Raw genomic sequence first — 14,765 nt, 5'->3', positions numbered from 1 at the left:
GTTGGTGGAGCTGCAGAGGATCAAACCAGCCTACGGGCTGACTACCCAACATACATGATTATTATTATTATTATTATTATTATTATTATTATTATTATTATTATTATTATTATTATGGCTATTTATGGCAGCTGTTGGTGGAGCTGCAGAGGATCAAACCATCCTTCGGGCTGACTACCCAACATACATGATTATTATTATTATTATTATTATTATTATTATTATTATTATTATTATTATTATTATTATTAGTAGTAGTAGTAGTAGTAGTAGTAGTATTTACTAATGAAATAATATATGGTCTAGTGTACTACCCGCTTATCCCTGAATGCAAATACGGATTTTCTAGAAATTCTTTAGGACAGGCACGTCAAAGTGACGAGTTGATTGACAGTTCTGCGTACATGAAAAATTGCTGTTACGAGCGCTCACGAGATCTCACAAACCTGCTGTTCAGGCGTTTGCATAAAATGCACGACACATCTTGCGTTGTAATCACCGTGTACTGACAAAATAAACTATTACATTAAAAGTTCCCATAAAGTATGAATTATAAAATAGAGGTATTTCTTTTAGGGGCTTCACATTCCCAACTCTCCTATGAACAATTATGAAGCAGAATAATGCAGATTACTACGCCACATCTATGCCGCTTCTGTAGCATAACTTCATGTTTTTATAAATAAAGTAAAATAGGCTTCGATAAAAGTAGCAACTCTCCAAATAACTGTGTCAATACAAAAGTACACACGTGCAAACACACACACACACACACACACACACACACACTGACCGAGCGAGTTGGCCGTGCGGTTAGACGCGGGCAGCTGTCAGTTTGTATTCGGGTGATAGTGAGTTCGAACACCACTGTCGACATCCCTGGCTTCCCATTTTTACACCAGGTAAATGCTGGAGCTCTACTTTAATTAAGGCCACGGTCGCTTTCTTCTCACTCCAACCCCTTTCCTATCTTATTGTCGCTTTAGGACCTATCTGTCCCGGTGCAACGTAAGGCCAATTGTACAAACACACACTAAAACATTATTGCGTCACTCTTTATGCCACAGTCTATGTACAGTAGCTGTATAGGGTCTTTCATATAAACCGAGACCAAACGTACAGTGTTTGTACTCTGTGCTATGGCAGTTGCAGTATGGGAGGCGAGCGCATAGTTCTTGACCTTGCAAGCAGCCTGCACGTGTTCGACCTGGCAAGCATGAGTCGCCATTCTGTATCTCAGCTGTTAACATGGTGAGACAGTTATGATTGCAACACCGTATGTTTATGTGTAAACGTTTCTTGCGAACAGTCATAACGCTCGCTATAGGTGTGCAGAAAATCCTATTAATGTTTATGAAGCCCCTCATTATGATAGGAAGACTGGTGTTTGGTGCAGTGTTAGTGCAACATGAATAATTGGGCCTATTTCTTCGAGACGACAGTAAATGCAGAGAGGTGCCAAGATCACATTTTGATGCCGTTCTTCCATCAGTTAATGGAAGTACCCCCTCGTTCTCCGTATCTAACAGTGTGCAATTTTTTTTACTTGTGGGTAAACTGAAAGAAAAAATGTATCGAACAAATCCTCACACATTGGAGGAACTGAAAAAAAAAACCCGAATGAAATCAGAAACATTACAGTGGCTGAAATCCCCCGCGTCACCCAAAATATGGTTACCAGATACAATGCCTGTATAACCCAGGAAAGACAACACTTCCAGCATCTTTTATAAGGTAAGATTTCATATAAGATTTTATACACGCTTAAAGCAGGGCGGCTGCGCGCGACGTAAGCTCGGCTGAGGCAGCTCTCGTAGCGCAGAGTATAAACACCATGCGTTCGGTATGAGTTTATATGAGAGACTCTCTATGTTTCAACCATTACGTGTAACCTAAAACCTGTAACTGAAGCCTGTCGCCGATAGGCTCGCACAGCCCTGAGTCAGCAACGTGGGGAAGTGCAAACCGACTGATGGGAAGAGATTTGCATTCGCGTGTACAGATATTTGTAGCACGGGCACAGTGCTTTCGGCGGGCAAGCTTTGACATCCGTGCTTTAGGAGGACTATCATCTAAGCGTTTTCCAAGAGTTACAGTGAAGAAATCTACGACAGTCTCTCTAAGGAAAGCAAACTCTCGTGTTTCTCCACAGCTATAATATACCCTATGCTAGTTACCGCGTAAACCTCATCCATTTTTCCACTGAAAATGTTTCTACAACAAGGGATGTTGATAGGACAAAAGGGAGGAAATCTCTGTAATTGCCTGAGTTCCTCTCGTTGTAAAGAACGACAATAGCTTCGTTCGGTTATAGGCTATAGCTTGTAACAGTCTTGTTTGTTTCTTGGACTGGGCTGGAGAATAAAAGAAAAGTTGAAGCACCGGACACAACAGACAGGCTCTAATGGACACGATTAGCAGAGCTGGCCACAGATTTCTACCACCAGCTGCGCCAGACGGCAAGAAGAAAACTTTTAAAACAATAACAGTTGAACGTAACTCTTCTTAACTCCAGCATTCGAGCAGCAAACTGCGATATTATAGCCATAGCCATGTTTTTACGACCCGAGAGGTTACAATTACCGTATACGGTCATTGAATAGTGACCGAATTGTGGTGAAGTCTAGAGTTAAGTGACTGAAAGGACGGGGTGTGAGCTTGAAATCACGTATATGAATAAATATGAGCCCACACGTCGAAAAAGATTAATCATTGATTTGGCGATCAAATTAAGTAACAGACAATGAAAAGTGGATTTAAGCGAGTTTTTTTCTTTTTTCAGTGCAGCCAGGGCTCATCCGGCTACTTGGTTGAATGGTCAGCGTTCATGCATTTGGTTCGGAGGGGACTGGGTTTGATTCCTAGCGGGCAGAGGGTATGAATTTCATATAGTTTATTCCTTTGGTACGGGGACTGAATGTTTGTGTTCATCTGCATGAGAGCCATTACACAACTAAACACCAGAGAAACACGCAATAGTGAACACGTCTCTCCACATAGGATTGGGGCTAGGAAGGGCATCTGGCCGTGAAAGTGAGATTATTTCGAACAAGTGTCAACCCCGATTGATGGGGAAAAGGCCAATAACGAAGAAGCGAATCCAGGGCCTGTCAGCATTGCTCCGAATGCATTGCAGCCTAGAATTTTGTTGTACTGCCCTACTTGGAATTAATAGCAGCCCATGACGTCTGTGCTCCCAATCTATATATATACACACTGACTGAGCAAATGTAATGGGGTAGCGGAGCACTGATGCGCAGGTGTGTTGTCCGCACACCATACGCCCTCTGTGCCAGTTGCAGTTGTATAGGAGACTTTGTGAGCAGTGGCTGTGCATGTGACAGGTGTAACATGGAACGTCGTCTTGAGCTGACACCGTTCGAATGGGGTATGGTGGTCGGTGCCCTACGGATGGGAAGTGCGATTTCAGAAGTGGTGCGGAAATTCGGCTTCACACGATCAACCGTGTCCAGGGTGTATCGTAAATGGTTGAATGCGGGTGTCACCATCCACAACAGACGAACGACTGGCCGTCCAGCCACCCTCGATGACCGTGACCGGCGACATCTGAGACGGATTGTCAATAGTGACAGACGGGCAACCGTGTAACAAATCACGGCTCAATTCAACACAGGCCGTGCTGGACACGTCTCCCAGTGGACAATCCGTAGGAACATGGGTTCTACGGGGTATGGGAGCCGGCGCCGCACACGGGTGCCACTGTTAACCCAACGTCATCGGGCACAAAGAAACACATTTGTCGCCAATCACCAGGGATAAACACTGGAACAATGGCGTAACGTGATATGGTCGGACGAATCACGATTTCAACTGCACCTCTCAAACGCCAAAAATCTCACGCGTGCAAACTGAGGCGCAGAGGTCCTGTGCACAGTGCATCGGTCCCACTCGGCTCGGCTCAGACCAGCTCTTCGTCTCGGGGCAACTCGGCTAAGCTCGGCTTAACTCGGCTCGGATTTGGAACGATACGGAGCAAGTGAGGAAGGGAGAGACAGGCGGAGCGAGCGAGACAGGCGTGGGGAAAGAGAGAGACAGCGCTATTGCTCCAAATCGAGGAGTGGGGACTGCACTGTGGTCAACCAACGGACGTCGTCTTTTGCACCTTGCAATTCACTGGCATATAGATCTACGGGCCCGTTTTAAGCAGAATACGTAGGTTTATCCGTCATTTTCTCAAGTTAATAATATCGAAAGATTCAGTAGGATATTGTTACGGTGTAACGCAATTTACCCTACCCTGTGAACCTATTTTGAACTGGCAATATCGCCATAGAAAATCTTAATCTTTCTATATGTCTAAGCGGATGATTTCCCTCGTACTACTACGTGCTTTGGTGATACTCATCGAACTTATTTATGATTCTTATTGTGGACTGATGGCAACGTCTTTGGATTATCGCATTTCTGAATTGTACGGACTGTTTCTTTTCTCTTCTAATAAGTGCTGCAATCTTCCGCCAGACACCCACAATGAGTTTCCCCTCCCTAACCGCTCTTCTACCTATCAGAGCGCGGCTACTTCCTGATGCAGTAAACCTCGCCATTTTGACCCCCGACAGTACGCTTTGGGAAGTCATGGCATGCGGTTGTGTTAACTGGATTGTTAAGATGTTGGCGTCATGTTGGAGTATAGACCCCGGCTAAGGGTCTTGAGATGTGGGTTTTAAACCCAAATTACTTTGTTTCCTGCATCGTCCTATTATGATACCTTTCAACTAATTCTGACCGAGGAAATCTAACTGATCAGCAAGCATCTGTAAGTATGTGAGGAACTAGCTCAACATGCCTGGGCGTCAGCTTCACCCAAGTAAGTGGCTTCATCATTTGGCAAGTTATATCCTGTGATTATGAAACTGCAAGGAAATTCGTGTGATTTGTGTTTTGAAAATTAACTCTTTCAAGGTGGAATTTCGTGAAAATAATTATTTTGGAAATTACTAAGCGGACGAACGAGTGGATAAGTTTAAAAATATATCAAAATTATTGGCATGTAAAGACTACGAAAATAAGGAAATCCTTTTTAAATTAACTATCATTTTCACCCGTTATTGAACTTCATTGATCATGTAAATTCAAAATGTGTCGGGCACTTAGTGCCCTTTATACTGCGTGAGGTTCCGCAGAAGCATATAATTCTGGTTTCCTCGGTTTAAAAAAAAAAAACCCTTGCTTCTATTTTTCTGGTATTTTAAACTTTGGTGTTTCCTGATTTTATTTTTGTTTCTTGCCTTTGTTGTGGCTTGTACCATGATTGGTTTGCGGGCGTATGTTTTCGTTGCTATGGTAACGATTTGCCTTTGTGGGCATGATGGTGATTGTTGCCTGTGGGTTTTGCGTGTTTTGTGGAGCCTGAGTTTACTTAAGTATTTTCGACTTTTGTGGAAGATTTCTTGGTTCCTCACTTGATCTCTTACGGTTTTCTTCCTTTTCCCCTGTTTAACTGTGTGTGTTTTCCGTTCGCTAATCTTTTAAACCCCTCGTAGTTTATTAATTGGGCTAGAGTTCCATGCTCCTGCGAAGCCTCCTCGTATTAAGAAAGTTCAATGAAACTCGTTAATAGAGTGGCTTTCCCTAGGTTTAATGCGTTAGTTTTAATTTAATTTTAGTAGTCTAACAAACGGGGCCCGTTTAAACCTTCTGTGAACAATTTAAGTTTTAATTCGAATCATTTTCTGTTATTATAGTAATGTTATCAAGGTGTACTGTTTCTGGTAATGATTTAGTGTCTTTAATTAGTACAACCTTCTGTTTTTAAGTTAATGATTTGCATCAGTATCATTTTCTGAAAAGGACTACGTTTTTCAGTTTCATCCGTGTATTTTCTATTATTCACTAATTGTTTTGAACTACTTAAAATACTTTTATTCCCTCAGATAGGACGATGTTCTTTTGGTTTCATGTTAAGTTTTCATTCTTTAATTAAAAGTTTATTTCATTGAAACCAGTGTCTCCTTTATTATCTGTGTGGTTCAGCGCCGAAACAAGGAATTTTTATCCATTTCCTCTGGGAGTTTTATTTGGGCCTTCCTGGGTAAGTAACTGTTGGATGTAATTTTCCTATCCTTGTGACTGATTTCCTTGATTTGTTTAATAAACATTGTTTATTTAACACCGGTTTATAGGTAGTACCGACCGGTGCATGTTTGCTAACCGTTAGTGTAGTGTCTTACTGCGCTGGTGGCTTAGTAAAGTGGTAGCAGAAAGCTCTGGTTGTCTTTTTTCTCTTGAGGGCGCTGCTAACCATTGTCCTCCTTTCCCCTTTTTTTCCCCTGGGTTTTTGTACTTGTGATGGCGTTGAAGCGCTGGATTATGAAGGATGACTGTGTATGGTAATTATATGCATAATTGTGAAAAGAAATGCATTCATCTTGTTTAAAGGTATTACCTTTTGTTTCATGTGATTATCTTCATGGAGTTCTGTGTCTTTCGCCTTCGTGGTGTTTTGGTGTTTCGGGTCATGTGTACAGTTGATAGCTCTCCTCTACCAGCTGTTTGGTTCCGGTGTAGCTGCTTCCTCGTTTCCTGCTTCTCAGGTGACCTGTATCTTTTCCTCTCTTGTTTCTTCATAAATTGGTGAGTACGGGATTATTGATTTAATTTGGAATTTGGTGTATTATTGTAAACCTTGAAACTGTTGCTAGTATTTATATTTGGACACAAATCGATTGAGCTTGGGCTTTGAGCATGCTACGGTTTGCAGTGTGCTCTCCGTGATTCGTGTGACATATCTGTTTTGATATTTTAAAAACAACGTGTGTGTTCTCTATACTACTTCGGTGTGCATTAATTGTAATTTCTACTTGGTAAGCTCGTGTGATTTTATTCTCCGTGTGAAGTGCAGTTGGTTTTTGGTTTAAAGTATGATGTGATAGTTCGTGATCTGGGAACGCTTTATTATATTATTTGTCCTAGCATTGTGTTTTGATTCCCAGATTTAGTGTGGTGATTATAATTAGTGTTGTTTCCTGGCCAGTGTATTTGTCAAGGTGTGTACCTACATTTTATATGAGAAACTACTGTTTCTTAGTGTGTTCTGCTGTACTAGTACTGTCGTGTGAACGGAAATTTTACTTAACCTAAATTTAGGCCTAAGCATCGTGTGTCATTCATTTGTGCCACTGGTATTGTACCATCATATATCGGAAATTATCTTCTCCTAGAATCGTTATTACCTGGTGCCACGTATTTTAATTGTTTCTGGAGTAGTGTGATTTCCCTGGCGGTAGTGTTTTCCGTACCCTTTGTGCATATTTATGTATAAAATCGACCTTGGGCTTGCTCGTACGGTTTTCATGCTAGCTCTGATTTTTCTAAATTAAGTGAAACCTAACCGGTGGTGAATTATTTATGCTGGTTTTGAATTTAATTCGCTCTATTGTGTATCAGTAACCTTGGCCTGGCAACCTTATTTAACCATTATTGTTTTACGTTTTCATGCAGTGTCTTGTGGCCAGTTACGTCATTTACTGGTGTGATAGCTTGGCAAGCCTGTAATGCCTGTATTAACCTGTGTAGCATCTGTTTTGATTATTTATGGCCTGTTGATGTGATGGCTCTGCTTTTGTTGCGTGTTTGCTGATCTGTGCTAGCTGTGAGGTTGGGGTTTGCAAAATTGCATGAATGAAGTATTTAATTTTTACCCTGTCTCACGGTTGGTATGGATTGGCGAACTGCTGGGCAGAGGTTTGAGTCATTCACCCACCTCGTCCTTAATATTATGTGTTATGGGGAAAGCATTGGTTACGGTTTGATACGGTTAACTTGTCAACCTTTTACCTGCGATGTATATGATAAAGTGCTGTTGGAAACTACCTTTGGCCTAATTGATATCGTTCTTATGCTCGCCTTGCTTCCTTTGAAAATTTATTGAGATCTACTGTTGGAAATTGTTTGGTAACCTTTCTGGGCTACTTGAGGTTCGGTCATATTTTCTTGTGGTGATATCTTGACTGAGGATTGAAATTATATCTCCTGTATAATTTATTCTGGAGTTCTGGGGGCTGTCGTTGGTGATGTGTTCGTGTGCCTGCTGGGCGATTGCTGGCCTATGCTGATTGTGGGACTGGTGTTCGCCTATGGCGTGAATATGTACTATTCTTACCCTGTCTCGCTGTTGGTGTGGGCTGGTGAGTTGGTCAGGGGTCACTCGAGTTATTTCACCAAGGATTCTGTTTGTGTGGGGTTATTGTGTAGGCATTCGTTGTTGTTGAATTCTGTCTGTCGGTGACAGTGTGGATGCCTTGTGACCCTGTGTCAGGACCTATTCAGGTCTTTACTAGTTCATCTGTGCTGGTTATTGGTTGCTGGTAGTCTTCTATTTCTAACGGATACCGTGCTCTCCTATTAATTTAACCTGTTCCCTTGTTGTAGTGTGGTCGGTTAGTGTGTGGCTTTCCTCAAGTTTCTGGCTCATACATTTTGGTCTTGCTTTAGTTAACTTATGATTTCTGAAAAAGGTTGTCCTGTTAACCTCCTTGCGGTTAGGTCTGGTTCATGTGTGGATATTCTTAGGTGGCTAGTAGTTTCTTGTATGGTTTGTGGTACTCTGTCATGGTCATTGTGTTAATGGAATTCCTATGTTGTGAAAATTTATAACCTATTTGTATTTAATTGCATTCCATTTTGAGTTGTGGATTCCATCGGCCTCCCTACCATTTCTACTGTGTTGGATTGCTGTTGAGCTAATGTGATCTGTAGCCTGAGGATGGAAAAGCCTCTTAACCTAATAGGATTGGGTGCAGATCGGTGTTGGGTGATGATATTGGTACCAAGTATTTGTTGTTTGGGGTTTATATTTCGGGGTGGGCATGATAGTTTCGTAGCATGTCGTTGAGGGTTGTAAGTGTCCCTTTTTCCCTATCGAGGGCTGGCGCATGCGTGTTGGAGCTATAGTCATGGTTATTTTATGGTTTCTGTGTTGTGTTGTTGGCTCATTATGACATGTCAGGTATGGACTGGTTGTTGGTCTTATTATTGTACCTTGTGTCTTCGTAGATTTGGAAATATCCTTCGGTGTGGGTCTACTGCTCTGATGGAATAACTTTAACTTGTGTCATGTAACTTGTTGGTTTGGTGTGTCCTGGTTTCTTCGCTTTTGGCCTCAGTGCATTACCTATTGATCTGACGTTATCTTGTGTTCTTTTGGTACTTCTTGTTAAAGCTCAGTTAATGTTCACCTGTCACTCTTTGACATCTTTTCTCTTCAGTGGATCTAATTTGTCTTTTGACAAGGTTGTTTGGTCATCTTGCCGTTCTATGGGATTATTAATCTGGTATGGGACGGATTGTTAGTTCCTGGGCGGTACCGAAGTCGCCCAACTGTTAGATTATGGGGTCTACGTGTTGAGTTCCTTTATTCTTCATTATCATTGAGCATTTGCTAACGTCCTGCCATCTTTTCTGCCATGTATATTTTATGTTACCTTGTTTCCTGGTTGTATGGAAGGGTACCTGCTTAGCGGTAATGCGGCAGTATGAATCTGCGGATGTCATATATTATTACTCCGGCTAGCTCCGAGGTCTTGTAAAAGACAACCGGTAGATTAGGTTGCGTAGGTCATTGCTCTAATTTCCTGATGGTCACTTGGTTTGAGGTGGATTTCATCGCCTTTTCTTACTTAATCAGGTGTCCTGCGTGAAAGCATGTTGTTGTGAATTCTATGAAGTTTGAGGTTTTGTGACTTCGGATTTGTTTTCCCTACTGAATTTCTTTCATCCATTTTCTATTCCGTTATTCCTATGGTGTTATCGAAGCAACCATTATGTATTTAATATTATCCATCCCAAAATTAATCTTGGCTTGGTATTGTTGTCGCTTGTTCGGTTGTTGATGACAAACATTTAGCGCACCTCACCATCTTATTGAATCAGAAGTCTCCTTCCGTACTGCCAACGTTATCTTGTCTCGAAGACTTTTCCTCTAACCCTAGGATATTTTCATTTTCCTAAACTTGCCGTAGGTGTGTGATATTCTTGAGTTGAAGTTCTGTTTCCTCTCAGTTCTGTTATTCAATCAGGTAATGTGTTGTGATTGGGAATGTTGAACCAGTAATGGGTGGAAATTTTACTTGATGTCTGTGATAATGTCTTGAGAAATTTTAAAATGCACTAATTGCTCACCGAGCGGTAGTATTGAGGTGGTTTTGTTCTAATAATTTGAAATTAAGTGTACCTTCGGAATGTCCGCTCCTGTAATGTGTTATGGTTAGGAATTTTGTACCTCTGAAAATACCGGGGCTTATTTTATGTTCACTGTGATGTGGTTGGTCGTGACCTGGTTTGGTAAGTACATGCGATGTATGCCTTAACTTTGTGTATTACCTAGTTAAGTGTTCTGTAAGGTACTGTTATTTAACTTGAGGTTGTGGATTTTTAATATATTGTGGTGATGTTAACGGGTAATGGACTTCCGTTATGTGGTGAATCTGAACCTGATTATTACATTGCTCATTGAAATTGGTGTCAAAGTTTCTATTTTCTAAATCTTGGACGTGTGCACGTATTTTAAGTGTTGTTCATTCTGTATGGGTGGTATTTGTCGAATTGCTCATGTTTGTGCGGTTTACTCATGTACTGCTCCGTCGGCAAACCGATACTCTTAAGTGGTATGCTCTGGCCCTGACTCAGTCGATTGTAGTTGAGATTTTAAATTTATTTCTGCCTATTGGATCTTAGTATCTGTTGTAATGTATTCACCAATTTAGCCCATCCTTTCTCTGTTTTCCTTCTTTGCTCTTTTGCGGTTATGGTAAATTTTAATTATGTTAATGAAACAAGAGGCTGCATTTCTTGATAATCTAGAGAATGCTTATTTCCTAACCTGTAATAAAGTACTTAATTTTAATATTCTTTAAACGGGTGAATTGTAATATGTAACAGGCTTTACTGGAAGCGCGCTGCCTAAAGAGTGTAAATTCAGCTAAACCTAGCTGTTTTAAACGTTAGGTAAATGGAACCCTGTTTGAGAGAAGCGTGATGTCTTTACTAAACTCTTACCACCACAAACTTGAACTGAAGTGAGGATTGTGATATTAATATGACTCAAGGTCAGTGTGTTATTGTTATGCATACAAGAAGTCGTCATTTGTGGTCTCTATCTAATGTGGACTTGATTTAAAAATTAGCTTACTTCTTGACCACTAAACTGAACTGGAAGCTATATCAGTGAATACACTAAGCTTCGGGGGGGAGAGGGCTGTTACGGTGTAACGCAATTTACCCTACCCTGTGAACCTATTTTGAACTGGCAATATCGCCATAGAAAATCTTAATCTTTCTATATGTCTAAGCGGATGATTTCCCTCGTACTACTACGTGCTTTGGTGATACTCATCGAACTTATTTATGATTCTTATTGTGGACTGATGGCAACGTCTTTGGATTATCGCATTTCTGAATTGTACGGACTGTTTCTTTTCTCTTCTAATAAGTGCTGCAATCTTCCGCCAGACACCCACAATGAGTTTCCCCTCCCTAACCGCTCTTCTACCTATCAGAGCGCGGCTACTTCCTGATGCAGTAAACCTCGCCATTTTGACCCCCGACAGTACGCTTTGGGAAGTCATGGCATGCGGTTGTGTTAACTGGATTGTTAAGATGTTGGCGTCATGTTGGAGTATAGACCCCGGCTAAGGGTCTTGAGATGTGGGTTTTAAACCCAAATTACTTTGTTTCCTGCATCGTCCTATTATGATACCTTTCAACTAATTCTGACCGAGGAAATCTAACTGATCAGCAAGCATCTGTAAGTATGTGAGGAACTAGCTCAACATGCCTGGGCGTCAGCTTCACCCAAGTAAGTGGCTTCATCATTTGGCAAGTTATATCCTGTGATTATGAAACTGCAAGGAAATTCGTGTGATTTGTGTTTTGAAAATTAACTCTTTCAAGGTGGAATTTCGTGAAAATAATTATTTTGGAAATTACTAAGCGGACGAACGAGTGGATAAGTTTAAAAATATATCAAAATTATTGGCATGTAAAGACTACGAAAATAAGGAAATCCTTTTTAAATTAACTATCATTTTCACCCGTTATTGAACTTCATTGATCATGTAAATTCAAAATGTGTCGGGCACTTAGTGCCCTTTATACTGCGTGAGGTTCCGCAGAAGCATATAATTCTGGTTTCCTCGGTTTAAAAAAAAAACCCTTGCTTCTATTTTTCTGGTATTTTAAACTTTGGTGTTTCCTGATTTTATTTTTGTTTCTTGCCTTTGTTGTGGCTTGTACCATGATTGGTTTGCGGGCGTATGTTTTCGTTGCTATGGTAACGATTTGCCTTTGTGGGCATGATGGTGATTGTTGCCTGTGGGTTTTGCGTGTTTTGTGGAGCCTGAGTTTACTTAAGTATTTTCGATTTTTGTGGAAGATTTCTTGGTTCCTCACTTGATCTCTTACGGTTTTCTTCCTTTTCCCCTGTTTAACTGTGTGTGTTTTCCGTTCGCTAATCTTTTAAACCCCTCGTAGTTTATTAATTGGGCTAGAGTTCCATGCTCCTGCGAAGCCTCCTCGTATTAAGAAAGTTCAATGAAACTCGTTAATAGAGTGGCTTTCCCTAGGTTTAATGCGTTAGTTTTAATTTAATTTTAGTAGTCTAACAAACGGGGCCCGTTTAAACCTTCTGTGAACAATTTAAGTTTTAATTCGAATCATTTTCTGTTATTATAGTAATGTTATCAAGGTGTACTGTTTCTGGTAATGATTTAGTGTCTTTAATTAGTACAACCTTCTGTTTTTAAGTTAATGATTTGCATCAGTATCATTTTCTGAAAAGGACTACGTTTTTCAGTTTCATCCGTGTATTTTCTATTATTCACTAATTGTTTTGAACTACTTAAAATACTTTTATTCCCTCAGATAGGACGATGTTCTTTTGGTTTCATGTTAAGTTTTCATTCTTTAATTAAAAGTTTATTTCATTGAAACCAGTGTCTCCTTTATTATCTGTGTGGTTCAGCGCCGAAACAAGGAATTTTTATCCATTTCCTCTGGGAGTTTTATTTGGGCCTTCCTGGGTAAGTAACTGTTGGATGTAATTTTCCTATCCTTGTGACTGATTTCCTTGATTTGTTTAATAAACATTGTTTATTTAACACCGGTTTATAGGTAGTACCGACCGGTGCATGTTTGCTAACCGTTAGTGTAGTGTCTTACTGCGCTGGTGGCTTAGATATGTTGAAATCTTTTTTTTTGCACCTGTTTTAAAACCGTGCAACTATTTCCAGTTCATGGCCACAGCTTCTCATTGATAGGAACTTTGAACTTATCGGACAGTACACTAACCAGAAAGAAGTGACTGGGAATACCAAGCCTTATCCTACTGCAATGGTATTGTGCTGCACAACCCTTCTCCATGTTTGAAGTTTCAAGGAATGTGGACTTACTGCCAGACTGGGCTCTTCATCGTCGTAAAGGCATTCTTGAACCACTCACGGTCGCTCCGTCCAGTATCACAGGTAACTAACGCTCTTGCACAGTACAGCCCGTATTTAAAGCAAACGTGATATGCGTCATGGGGCCGCTCCTAGCGCTACGCTAATGCGATTTGCGGGAAATATGAAGCAACGTCATCTTTCAGATGTATAGACACGCGTACCAAAGTTCATTTATCTAGCACAACCCCTTCTTGGTGTTTGGATATTTTTTCCGCCAGGGTAGGCACACAGTGCAACTCAAGCACAGTACCTCCAAATATTTCGAGAAGGTGGATAAAATTTGTGCTCCCAACACCCCCTAGACATATGCAGAGGATGTCATGGATACCAGAGCATAAAAAGTGAGGCAAAGTTGAAGGATTTAACAAGTGTTTCATTTAAAATCATTTTTTTACTTTATTTCTTTGTTTCTAAAGTGTCTATAAATATAAGCAATAACGATGTTGTTTACCATTTTTTATGAGAATGAAGTTGGGTACAACCTTTGCTGCTTTGGCAGTCATATTTGGTGTACATCGGACTACTGCTGCGCGAATACTTTTTACTGCTCTCGGAGTAGTCAGGAAACGCACTACTAATTTTATTTTCTGTCCTAGCAAACTATCCGCGCAAAATACTCTGCTTCGGCTTTTAAAACATTTTATTCTGACGCACGAGTTATAATAGATTGCGCAGAAATGAAATCAGAAACGCCAGCAAGAACAGATGAGAGATGTTACATGTATTCATCGTACAAGTCATGTTATACAGTTACATTATACCTTCAACCATTCATCACCTTCACTTGGAAACTGAGTTTTAAATGCTACATAAAGTACTTTTTTTGTTGTTAGCGTAATATGAAAAGTATAAAAATCGCCTCTTAAAACAAACTCTCCAGAAGTGAACACTGTGGAATCTTCTTGAAGTTGAAGCAACTCGTTCATACGTTTATTAAAATTTGTTCTTATGCCAATACTGATGCTATTGTTGCACAACTCTTCACAAAAATCTTTCATCTACCGATTAAGACACTTTTTTCACCACCGCTCTAATCATTTCACTCCAAGGCGAATTATTATCTATATCTGTATTTCCTAGTTCATGGATGGTAATAACAGCACCCTTGTCAGTTCTCGCCCTCTTCTTGAAAAACAGATCTTCAGCCTTCTTCCCTTTCGCATATTTTAATACGGACCCTAGAAGATATCTACACTGTATTAATCATATTGTGAGCACTTAAATTTATTACCTAATTAACAGTGATAATATTACATACCACCTGTTTAGAACTTTGGTTTCCCCCATTCTTGCGGCAAATTTGTCTTA

The sequence above is a fragment of the Anabrus simplex genome, chromosome 4 (genome assembly GCF_040414725.1).
Source record: "Anabrus simplex isolate iqAnaSimp1 chromosome 4, ASM4041472v1, whole genome shotgun sequence".
NCBI classification, from domain to species: Eukaryota; Metazoa; Arthropoda; class Insecta; order Orthoptera; family Tettigoniidae; genus Anabrus; species Anabrus simplex.
The sequence above is the reverse complement of the archived record's forward strand: the minus strand, read 5'-3'. Positions refer to the sequence as shown.